Raw genomic sequence first — 12,517 nt, forward strand, 5'->3', positions numbered from 1 at the left:
GAAGAAGATTTAAGAAGAAAAAGAAGAAAACACCATCACGTAATACCCATCGTAAGCTTGTCAATGACATGATTGGGTTCCTTCAGTTGGATTAAAGAGCTCCTTTGAATGTGCTCATAAAACACGCCAAGTCATCTGTTTCACGTCCTCATTAGTATGCATCTACTACATGATAATGGCCAGTTTACCAGTCTTTTGTGGTGCAGTCAAGAGAGGAAGAGGAAGGAGAGGGGGAGGCACAAAGACTGATTGAAACAAAAGACCACTCATCCAAACAACATCAAGAAAATTGCGAAAGATCGCACGAGCGATCCGAAAGCGACATCGCTCGTTGTTGTCATGGTCATTAATAAATTCTTTATCGTAACAGTGAGTTACGCACAACATTCTGATGACAAATAACGTTTATCTGAAGAAGCGAGAGGCGTGAATGCGTACCCTGAGATAAGACTAACCTGACAACGACTACCTATAAGCTTCAGCTTTCAGGATTTGAGACCAACAAAACGTCCAAAGCCGATAATATGGTTTTCTTGTTCATTGAACTTGGAAAAAGACGAGAATACAAAAGGTAGGCAACAGCCTAACCGATAAGCGTTGTTGAGTGTATGAAAGTACATGCAGACTGGTCACCTCCCAGATTAAATGAACAACGCTAGGCAAAGTCTAATCACGGAGGTGAGAGAAAGCGCCTCCCTGGTCTAATCGCAGAGTAGTGAAAGACTTCGACAATCTACTTATTAAGGACTCCTGTCTTTTTTTCTCTTTTTTTTTGGGGGGGGGGGGGGGGGGACTCGGGGTATGTTGGGTCTGGTCAACCATGACACTGTCTGTGTATACCCCACGTCAAAGACAAAGGAGAAGCGGGTTAAACCAATGAATCAGATGACATTAGCGGACATGTGTTATGATTTGCTTCGAGGACCAAGAAAATGGGAATGCGCTACGTACATATGAAAACCAATTTCTTGTGTTTGTTTTATCATTGCTCAGATAGCAGTGGTCGATATCTTTCACATACGTGATATGAATAAAGTATACAATGCCAAAATACATCGTCCGATTACTTTCTGCATGCAGCCTCTGGTGTGTGCCATGTAAAGACGCTTCAAAACAGTAAATCTAAATGACCCTCTCTCGAATACAAAAGGTTATACATTATAAAGACATCTGTCGCTTGGTAACTAGTCTCATTTATGTTTGTTTGTTTGTTTGTTTGTTTGTTTGTTTGTTTGTTTGTTTCGCCGACGCAGCATCTATACATCATTGGAGGTGTCCTGGCGGAACGGCCAAGAGTGCTCGTCTCTGAATCACACGGCCATGGCATACGTTCGTGGGTTCGAGCCCCATGCGAAGCCCGACATGTTTGCACTTCAGCAAGGCACTTTATCCACATTGCGGCTCTCCACAGTATCAGGAGTATAAATGGGTACCCGGCAGGATGAGAAAGTTCAGTATGTTGGTTGATCAGCATGTGCGCTCCTGTAAAATGGCAACTGACTGGTATGCTCCCCAGAGAGTACAGAGAGTGAGCAAGGCCTGTGCTGGTTGGAAATAATGTATCCAGTGACCGGGGTAATAATAGTTTGTACAGCACATTGAGATGTATGGTGTGAGATGTGCGATTTAAAAACTAGCTACAAATTGTAAAAATGTTTCACTAAAATTATTATCATACCTCGCTGCCGTACGCGTCAAGTCGAGTGACAGCGCGATCCCGAGATCCTGTCGGAGCGGAGAACTCGCGATAGCGCGATCACTTGACTTGATGCATACAGTGAGGTTTATACAGCTACTTCAGAGAATACTAACATCACAAAAAGATGTCAAGAATCTAGACTACGTGGGAGCTTGCATTCCGTGATAGTCATGCGAAATACTGTAGGATCAAATAAAGCACACACATACACTCACACCAGCAGAATAAAGGCATAATTTACCATTTGCAGATGAAACCAAAACCCAGCGTTGGTGCTTCAAAATAGTTGTAAAATGTGAATCTGGGATAGAAACAACCAATGACAAAATTTGAACCAGTTTAATCGTTGTTCAGTATTGTTAAATACAGTATACAAAATGTGAACAATAGTTATAATAAAAATGTTTCCAGACTAAACTGTCCATAGTTATGGTTTGATGAGAAAAAATAGTGATATCTCCTTATATTTCAGGCTTTATTGCAAAAATGTTATATGGTAGGATGTTTTGTGATACAACTGACCTACACATATATATGCATCAAAAGTGATATCTTGAACATTTTTAAATCACTGCTCCCAAAGGTAAACAGGACCTTTAACAAGTGATGATGCAGGGCTGCCAATATGTATTCACACACAAAGCTTGGTTGAGAGGTCCTAAGAGGCTTTTCAGAGAGGTTCTTGTGTTTCAGACAGCTCAATAGGGCATTAAATACATGTTATTTGAAACTCATGGATGCTTTCAGATTCTCCAGCCAGAAAGTGAAGGAAGAGTTAGTTTATATTCCTGGAAGCCTCCTGTAAAATCCAGAGAGAATTGGCAGCTCTGAATAACAGCATATCTACATATAGTCTGGTAGGAATGGGGGGTCCCCATGCACCCCCCGAACACATTTTTTTAACTTACTTTTTTGTAACCCTTAGGGTGTCTAGTTAATGATTTTTTTTGTTCCCAAGAAAAAATCGTGTCCCATGGGGGTCATTGGCGGCCATCTTGGCAGCCATCTTGGATTTTCAGGGAAAATCATTATCTTCCATAACTTTTGAACTACACAGCATAGAATTATAAATAAAGCATTTCTGCAGGGTAAATATGACACGAGGAATCGATTGCAATGGTTATTTACGTGATTAAAGCCAGTCTGAAACAAGAAAAGCCTAAAAACATGCAAATTTCGGTGTCATTTTCACCGAAAACTACCCAAATAGTTTAACTTTTGAATTACATAACATACAGGGAGAAATAAAACAGTAATTCAGAGTTAATACGGCATGAGGAATCGTTTGAGATAGTTATTTACATGATTAAAGCAAGTTACATACAAGAAAAGTCCAAACATGTGAGGAAAACCAGTGTCGTTTACTCTAGAAATATTCCGAAGTAGTCTATATACATATATACATGACAAACTCATATCTCCTAAGAGTAAACTAACCTCTTTTTCTTAACAGTCTGGTAGGAATGGGGGGTGGGGGTCCCATGCACCCTCCTTTTTGTATCCCTTAGGGTGTCTATTTGATTCTTTTTGTCTCCAAGTGAAAATCGTGTCACATGGGGGTCATTGGCAGCCATCTTGGATTTGCGAGGAAAATCATTAATTTCTATAACTTTTGAACTTTCCAACATACAAGGACAAATACATAATTTCTCCAGGGTAAATTTGGCATGAGGAATCGACTGACATTGTTATTTACATGATTAAAACAATTATGATACATGAAAAATCCAAACATGCGAATAAAAAAAAACCAGTGTTGTTTGCTCTGCCCAAATAGTCCATATACATACATGACAATTAACATTGACTAACCACTAAAGTCTAGGAATGGGGGATCCTCATGCACCCTAAATTTTTGTATCCCTTATGGTGTCTATTTGATGATTTTTTTTTTTGTTTCCAAGCAGAAATCGTGTCGGGGGGGGGGGGGGGTGGGAGTCATTGGCGGCCATTTTTGATTTGAGAGGAAAATCAGTAAATTCTGTAACTTTTGAATTTCACAACATACAGGGATAAATATAACTTTTCCTTCAGGGTAACTGTGTCATGAGGAATGGATTGAGATGGTTATCTATATGATTAAAGCACGTTTGATACAAAAAGTCCAACATACGAAAAATTTGGTGTCATTTACACCGTACAGTACCCAAAATCCGTATACATACATGACAAACTACTTCACAAAAGTGACTTGGCACTTTGTCTTTAGATCATAGCTCAAATGTGGTGTTTTGTATATCAAAACAAAAAATATGCAACATGCAACTCCAAGCATTTTGACGCCTCACTTGTTGAAATCAAATGAAAAATGTAAGCACGATGGCAATTAAAATGCAGATACCCCTAAAAAAGCAGATCGAAAGAGGTGAACATACAAATTTTGATAACAACATGCGAAAGTGACTAATCGACAAAATTCAAACCTAAAATGTAATTGAACACTTTTTGTGCGCATCTTCTATTTCATATAATTTTGTATTTGAAGAGTTTGAGTAAGTGTATTTTCATAAAGGAAATCACTGTACCAAAATGCTCTGTCGGTTTCACCAATTTAGGTGTCAGATTGAAATCATTAAACTTATTTAAGATTAAGTTAAAAATGGTTCATTCAAACGTATTTGTTTAAAGCCTTCCTGTCTGAAAATAAACACATGAAAATCACTTGACAGTCAGAAATCCACTTTCTTTCTCTCTCTCTCTCTCTATGACTTTAATTTGTCTAACATATTCTTAATTCTCATCCTATGCAATTATACAAACCACAGATTCGGTAAGCGATAATATGTTAGCTTTTGGTTTTACACTTCTGGTAATTTCCAGTCATCATCAAAACGATCATTGTAATCAATGTCTGGCTCCTCCTCTTCATCCTCCTCCGTCTACGGAGTAACTTTCTGAAGCAAGTCAATGAGGGAAGTGGGAAGGATAGGGCCACTTGACCACACCGGATCCATGATACCGAAGGCTGTCTTATGCCACCTTTGTCCAGGATTAAAGAGGTAGCGCACCAGAAGATTGGCTAGTCAGATCGCTTGAAGACGGCAAGGTGGTACCCATGGTTCACACATTGAAAGTGTGAAATAAGGTTGCCTCTGCCAGGTGGGAGCAAGGAGAAATCCACCTTGGATTTGGTCATCAGTTGCTCGCCCTCTCCCACCATCTGTTTCAGCATGATGCTGCGAACGCCATTATGATAGACTTCTCCCGGGCCTCGCTATACATTTTAGGCATGTAAATGCTTCAATGTCATCTGTCACCTCTGGCTCCACAGACCACCCATCACCAAGATTTGTGAGGAAAAAACACTCAACTTGGCATATTGTAAAGTCATATTCTAAGATTTTAGTAGTGTTTATTATGATATAATACTGAGCAACTTATTAGATTTCAGTAAAATACTTCTGAAATCATGAAATCAAACAACTCTCACCTGAATGCTATGTGGTATATGGGGTGACTTTTGTAGATTCTTTAGGGGTCCAACTTTTCCCAACCCATTAAGGCACTTTAATTGTTACATCTTCCCCGGTAAACACATACAGTCCAGGTATTTTGGTATACAGTATATGAGCTCCCGTTGATTCTATATAAATGCAAGTTAATTGACATTGACAACCTGGCAATACGTATTCAGTCCGTTTATTAAGAAAGATACTACATTGTAGAATGGATTAAGCAAGGACCAAGGGGATCAAGAAAATGTGTGTCTGGATTCCTCACCAAAGCTACCTTGTACCCAAGTTTAGCAGCGCACTTGAGGTAGAGCACGACCTGGTGTCAGTCTCCTTATACTGGTTAGACAGTCACCCATGGATATCGCGCCATTGTCTCTTGGAACATATCATTGTGTAAACAAAAGGAATGTAACAGAAATCACATTCTCTGAAGCTTAAGTGATTCCTGTTACATTCGATTTGTTCACCTAATTATTCATCCCAGGAGACAATAAGCTCTATCCATGAGCTGCCGTCTAACCAGGAGAAGGACACCAGGGTAGCGCTCTACCTCGAGTATTCCACTATTAAGCTTTGGTACAAAGCCGCTGTGGTAAGGACACCAGACACAGACATTTTCTTGATCTTCTTGCACCATGCTTACTCCGTCACCCTCACTATCCTCCTTGATAAATGGACTGTCGAGCATTGCCAGATTGTGAATGTCGTTGAACTGGCATACAGAATCAAAGGGAGCTGGCTACTGTACCACAATACTTGGACGACATGTGTTTACAGGGGAAGATGTAACAAGACTTAGTGCCTTCAAGAGCAGGGGCAAAGTCGGACCCCTAAAGAATCTACAAAGCCACCCCATGTACCATACAGCATTCAGGAGAGAGTAGTATGACATTATAATCTCTGCAATATTTTACTGAAATGTGGTAAATTGTTCAATATTACATTATAATGAACACTGCTGAAATCTTACAACATGAGTTCGAAATGTGCCAATGTTTTTTGTCCCCCACTTAAACCTTGGAGATGGGTGGTCTGTAGAGCCAATAAGAGGTGACAGAAGACATTGGAGCATTCACATGCCTAATGTATGACCATAAGAGGTGGAGAAGTCTATTTACAGCAGCATCATCCAAAGCAGATGATGGGAGGGGCGAACAAATGACGACAAACTCCAATGTAGATTTCTTCATGCTCCCACCTTGCAGAGACAACCTTATCCCACACATTAAATGTGTGACCCATCTCCTTGCCATCTTAAAGAGAGCTGACCAACCAATCTTCTGGTGCTCTGTATATGACTCCTTTGATTCTGGACAAAGAGGGCAGAAGGTATAGCCTTTGTTATGATGGAGCCAGTGTGGTCAAGTGGCCCTATCTTTCCGACTTCCCTCATTGACTTGCTTCAGAAAATTACTGAGGAAATGAAGGAGGATGAAGAAGAGGAGCCAGACATTGATTACAATGATCGTTTTGATGATGACTACCGGTATAGAAATTAAAGAAGTGTGAAATGAAAACCTGATATATCGCATAACCGCTTCTGTGGTTTGTACAATTACACAGGATGAGCATTCAGAATACTTTTTAAGAAAAGTGAAGTCATATTGTGTTACTTTATATTTTTTCAATATACGTTAATTCCGTACTTCATGAAAAGCATATACACATGTCACAAACGTTAAAATATACAGATGATGACTGGCGGCGGAGGGAACATACCCAATGTTCCACTCGAAGGGTTTGAAATGCTATTGAGGGAGGTTATAAGTGCGGTGCGGTCCTAGGCCTTAATTCTGTCATTTGTCACGTGGAAATGTTTTTTCCATGGGAGAACATTACAAGAATGTTCGCCCATGGGCGAACATAACGAATGTACTTCCATCACGTGACTGTGTTCAGCCAATCACTAATCGGTATGTGACTAACCCTTTCAAAATATAATTATGTCTTTTGATAATAGCTTGAATATTGCGTCTTATATCAGACAACTTTTAACAAATTCGAAAGGAAACTTAATTCCAATCAATGTGAACTTGAATTGAATGCATACAGGATGTAAGCACAAGAGCGATTCATATGCAAATATTTCTAAATTAAAGTAGCAGCAATCCACATTGATATACAGTCCCTATTCACAGGCTAGATTTCCGGCTGTCAAATGAAATTTTTCTCTTTTTGTTTTCGGACAATAAACTTTAAACAAATACATTTGAATGAACTGCTTTTTTAACCTGAGAAAAAATGAAGCAATTTTGGCATCTAATTTTTTTTTTAAATCGGCTCGACATTTTGACACAGTGATTGTTTCCTTGAATATATCCCAACTCAAACTCGTTTTAAATATAAAATGAAACGAAATTGAATGCGCACATAGAGTGTTAAATTTCAGTTCAAGTTTTATCTTTGTCCATTAGTGACTTTTAAGTGTTGTGATCAACATTATTATCATGCAATGTGTCACCTCTTTTTAAGGGTATTTGCATATGAATTACCACAGTGCTTACATTCTTATTCTATTTCACCAAGTGAGGGGTGACAATGCTTGAAATTAACTTTTTCTTCAGATTCTATTTAATGTTTTTGATACAAAACAAAAAAGGCCCATTTGGGCAATGATCTAAAGACAGAGTTGTTAGTCACTTTTGTGAGGTATGCAATTTGTCATGTATGTAGCATGAAATATTTGGGCCATTTCCAGAGTAACAACACTTAATTTTTCATTTTTGGGACATTTCTTGTATCAAATTTGCTTTCATCATGTAAATGACAATCTCAATTGATTCCTCATGCTGTGTTTCGTCTGAAGAAATGTTTTATTTGTCCCCTGTATGTTGTGTATTGTTCAAAAGTTGAACTATTTGGGTACTTTTCAGTGTAACCGATACAGAATTTTTCATATTCTGGACTTTTCTTGTATCAAGCATTTTTTAATCATGTAAATAACCATCTCAATCGATTCCTCATGTCACATTTACCCTGAAAAAAATGTTTTATTTTTCCTTGTATGTTGGAAACTTCAAAAGTTATAGAAACTAATGATTTTCCTCGCAAATCCAAGATGGCTGCCAATGACCCCCATGTGACACGATTTTCACTTGGAGACAAAAAAAAAATCAAATAGACACCCTAAGGGATACAAAAAGGAGGGTGCACGGGAACCCCCCCCCCCCCTTTCCTACCAGACTGTTAAGAAAAAGAGGTAAGTTTACTCTAAGTAGGAGGTATGAGATTGTCATGTATATATGTATATAGACTACTTCGGAATATTTCTAGAGTAAACGACACTGGTTTTCCTCGCATGTTTGGACTTTTCTTGTATGTAACTTGCTTTAATCATGTAAATAACTCTCTCAAACGATTCCTCATGCCGTATTAACTCTGAATTACTGTTTTATTTCTCCCTGTATGTTATGTAATTCAAAAGTTAAACTATTTGGGTAGTTTTCGGTGAAAATGACACCGAAATTTGCATGTTTTTAGGCTTTTATTGTTTCAGACTGCCTTTAATCATGTAAATAACCATTGCAATCGATTCCTCGTGTCATATTTACCCTGCAGAAATACTTTATTTATAATTTTATGCTGTGTAGTTCAAAAGTTATGGAAGATAATGATTTTCCCTGAAAATCCAAGATGGCTGCCAAGATGGCCGCCAATGACCCCCATGGGACACGATTTCTTATTGGGAACAAAAAAAATCATTAACTAGACACCCTAAGGGTTACAAAAAAGTAAGTTAAAAAAATGTGTTCGGGGGGTGCATGGGGACCCCCCATTCCTACCAGACTAATATACCCGACAACATACATCTACAACCCACACATCATAAACATGTATCGACAACCCACACAATGTACATCGACATAACCCATGCTGAGGACAATATGTGTAAATGTTTAGCTACAGCTCCACTTTTTTATTTCGCAATCATACAATGACGGCAGAAGAGAAAAGAAAAACATTTACATGTGACTTGAGCTCCAATAATTTACATTTTCACAGTGCTTCTACAAAGTATGCATCAAACAACATACACATGGGAGCATTAGATGTGGGAATTTAACAAAACCACAGGAAGGCTAAGAACAGTATTTTGTTGCTGGCATTACATGTATATATACATCAAACTCAGAATCAATCTCTTCATTGTTATCATAACTCCTCCCGAATCAGAATCTCAACGAGACAGGATACACATACTGTATATCACATTCCACCACACAAAAAAGTACTTCTGGCCTAAGAGGTTTGAAAACATCCATTGCTTCTGCTAATACTGATGACATACATATTGCAATGATTGACTGGGGGTAAGGGATAAATATCATGTCAACATGAATGAACTCTTTTTCTCCAGGAGAGATGTGAACCCTGCACAAAGTCTATGGACATTTGGGATTTTCATAGGGATCGAGCTAAATATCACTGTCACTCCCTGACACTGCAAGCAATATCTGAGAGATTTTTTTTTTCCCCCTCAAACAATACAGTTCAATTTCAGGTTCAAACGTGCAATCTTACTCTCACACATAGAGTTGTTGCTGTTCTTAAATGAATTAATATTTCCGCAGTGAAAACTACAGGTTCACGCTGTTTTGCAAAGAGATAACTGTAAAAGAAAGTCTCTGACTACATCATTTCTACCCCTGACCTGTCACAGCTACCCATCTCCTCTCAAAAGCTAGCGTGGTTTGAGGGTCCATTACCTGAATGAACTCTGCTTTTAGAGCCATCCATACACAAGAGTTTGGTCAACTTTGTTTCAGTTGGGCACAACATGGGGTATATTTCCTTGCTACATGTTTGACTAACAGAGCATCATGCCGCCATATTGTTACCCACCGGAGCAGAGTGGGCCAAACTCCACGCATCGATGGCACTGTCCACTTCATGCTTCCTGTAAACACTGACCTCACACACTGGAAAAGGACCAATCCAATGAAAGGAATCCTGCCACTGGGGACTGAAGAGGTGCTGGTGCTGGTGACTGCAGGTGTTTGCTGCATCAGACCAAACCATGCACTCAGGATTAACAACTCGACACTGGTCTTGGCATAAAAGCCCTGAAATTGCTTACAGAAGGAAACATGTTTACAGAGAGATGGCCGAGTGTTACCATTGTTTGTTATTTGTTCCTGTTCTTTGTTGTTGTCGTTGCTTGGAGTACTTATGAATGCCATGAATTCCATCAGATCCTGCTGAAACTCATACTGCACAATTAACACGTAAAATAGGAAATTTCACATTTTTACTCTGACCAGTGACCTTTGACATTATGACCCCAAAGTATTATTGGTCCAAGTTATTATGTTCATACACCCACATATAACGTTTCAAGGGGCTTTCTCCAGTAAGCCTGATACAAGAAATGATCCTGCACACACTGACCAACAACCTGGAACAAAATGTCTGAAGCACAACTACGTCACAGAAAGAAAACATGACCATCAAAAGTACATCAACTTCAGTAATTTACCTGCAATGCTACATCTATTTGCAAGAAGTCTGTTAAAACTTAGTACTAAGTCTCCTTTACTGACTCAAGGGAATACAAATCATATCAAATGTGTAAGATTTTTCTCACTCTGTGTAGAAATTAGCAAGTAATTAATTACCACCAAGAAATTAATGGATTGATGGTTATAACATACAAAGAATATGTGTAATTTTGCTCTATAGAGATTGTTAATATCCGTCCACAAAACTGATATATTTATCATATTCTTATATTCTCTTTGATGTGACAGATCCTCGCTTCATAAGATGGCAGCAGCCAAGTTAGGGCATAAAACTGACGGACTCAAGTCTGAGTCTCCTAGTTTTGCAAACTGCTGGTGCTACCACAGTGCCTTGTGGTTTTCCCTTGTCACATCACCGATCACAATATTGCATCCATCAAACGTTTGAAACTGGAACATAATACGGACCTGGACTACGCACTTAGCATTTTTCATAACAAAATGCTAAGATTGACCTTGAATGAGCATACCACCTAACTTTTGGCCAAATTTCCCTGATGACATAGAGCAACATAGAAAAACTTGGGTCTGGTTGTCACACATGCATAAAGTCAAAACAAACGCAACTCACCTCTCCTAGACAATGGAAGAAATTTGAATAACAGTGCCTGCATTTAGAGACCAGCTGTGGCCACTTGTAGTCATTGGCTGTAGTTATTGGCTGCTCATTTTCGTGGGCAGACACCAAATTTCTGCCCAAAATCAGCACTTGTTGAAGACTTCTACATCACACTGACCTGTGTTCATAATCCTCTTCTCTGTTGACCACTACTTATCCATGCCAACATGGTAACAATCACTCCCTTTAAATATTTATCAGATTTGTCACATAAGCTTCCCTTGCATGGCTCAACTTACAAAGAACGCTCTCGAAATGACTACCAGTAAGTTGTTCACAAGTGCCATGACTACACCGTCTCAACAGCGGCTAGTAATTTTGAATTTAAAGCACCAGATACTGTTCACTAAACAATACATATCTTATTTCAATAAACCAGTCCCTTATCTAGTCAAGCCCTAGCAATAAATTGTTTGATAAATTCCTTCATTTATGCAGCCTCAAGCAAAGTCTATCAGGAAAATCATAAACTATCGTAGAAGCTTGCCAACACACAGGGAGGGTCTGTCATTTCACTACACTCCGTAGCCATCTCATCCTATACCGAAGCAAGTACACCATACACAATATCAAAGACACCTTACTACCACTGGCTCTTGCAAACCAAGAATTCTTTTGAACAATACAAACTGAAATATATCACTGCAGCAAAATATCTAACTTGAATCAACTAGCAAATGACTTAATTTCCTTCAAAATTTAGAAATAACTTGGACATAAATATATCACTGCAGCTAAAAACTTACCTGGAATCAACAAGCAAATGGCATAATTCAGTGCAATAATTTGTAATAGACATGACGTCACCACTAACACTATGATGCACTGATTTTACATACATTAAAAAAAAAACACACACACACAAGACATGTGGGTAGAAGCTTGCTCATTTCAAATGACGAATTTGGACCCATACAATTTTCTGGGTGAGTACATGTGTGTTACGCTCACAGCACACGAAAAAAAAGCTTCTCATACTATTGGAAAATATTAACCCGTTAAGGGAGGGCTAATTTTACTACAACACGCATTTCTCATAGACCCCTGCCTGAGTATACTCCGGACTCGTCTTCAACGGATTAAGACCGTTGATAGTCAGGAAAAAAAAAACCCTTGGTGATCCTTCTTCACTTATACATCTAAGTCTTCCTGCATTCCAGGGCTGATGCAGATGACAAGACATGGTCATTCCTTCATTCCTCAACAATCAAATCCTGGACTACCT

This window comes from Diadema antillarum, unplaced genomic scaffold, assembly GCF_040938485.1.
Source record: "Diadema antillarum isolate AM-2024a unplaced genomic scaffold, OU_Dant_1.0 seq00000460_RagTag, whole genome shotgun sequence".
NCBI lineage: Eukaryota > Metazoa > Echinodermata > Echinoidea > Diadematoida > Diadematidae > Diadema > Diadema antillarum.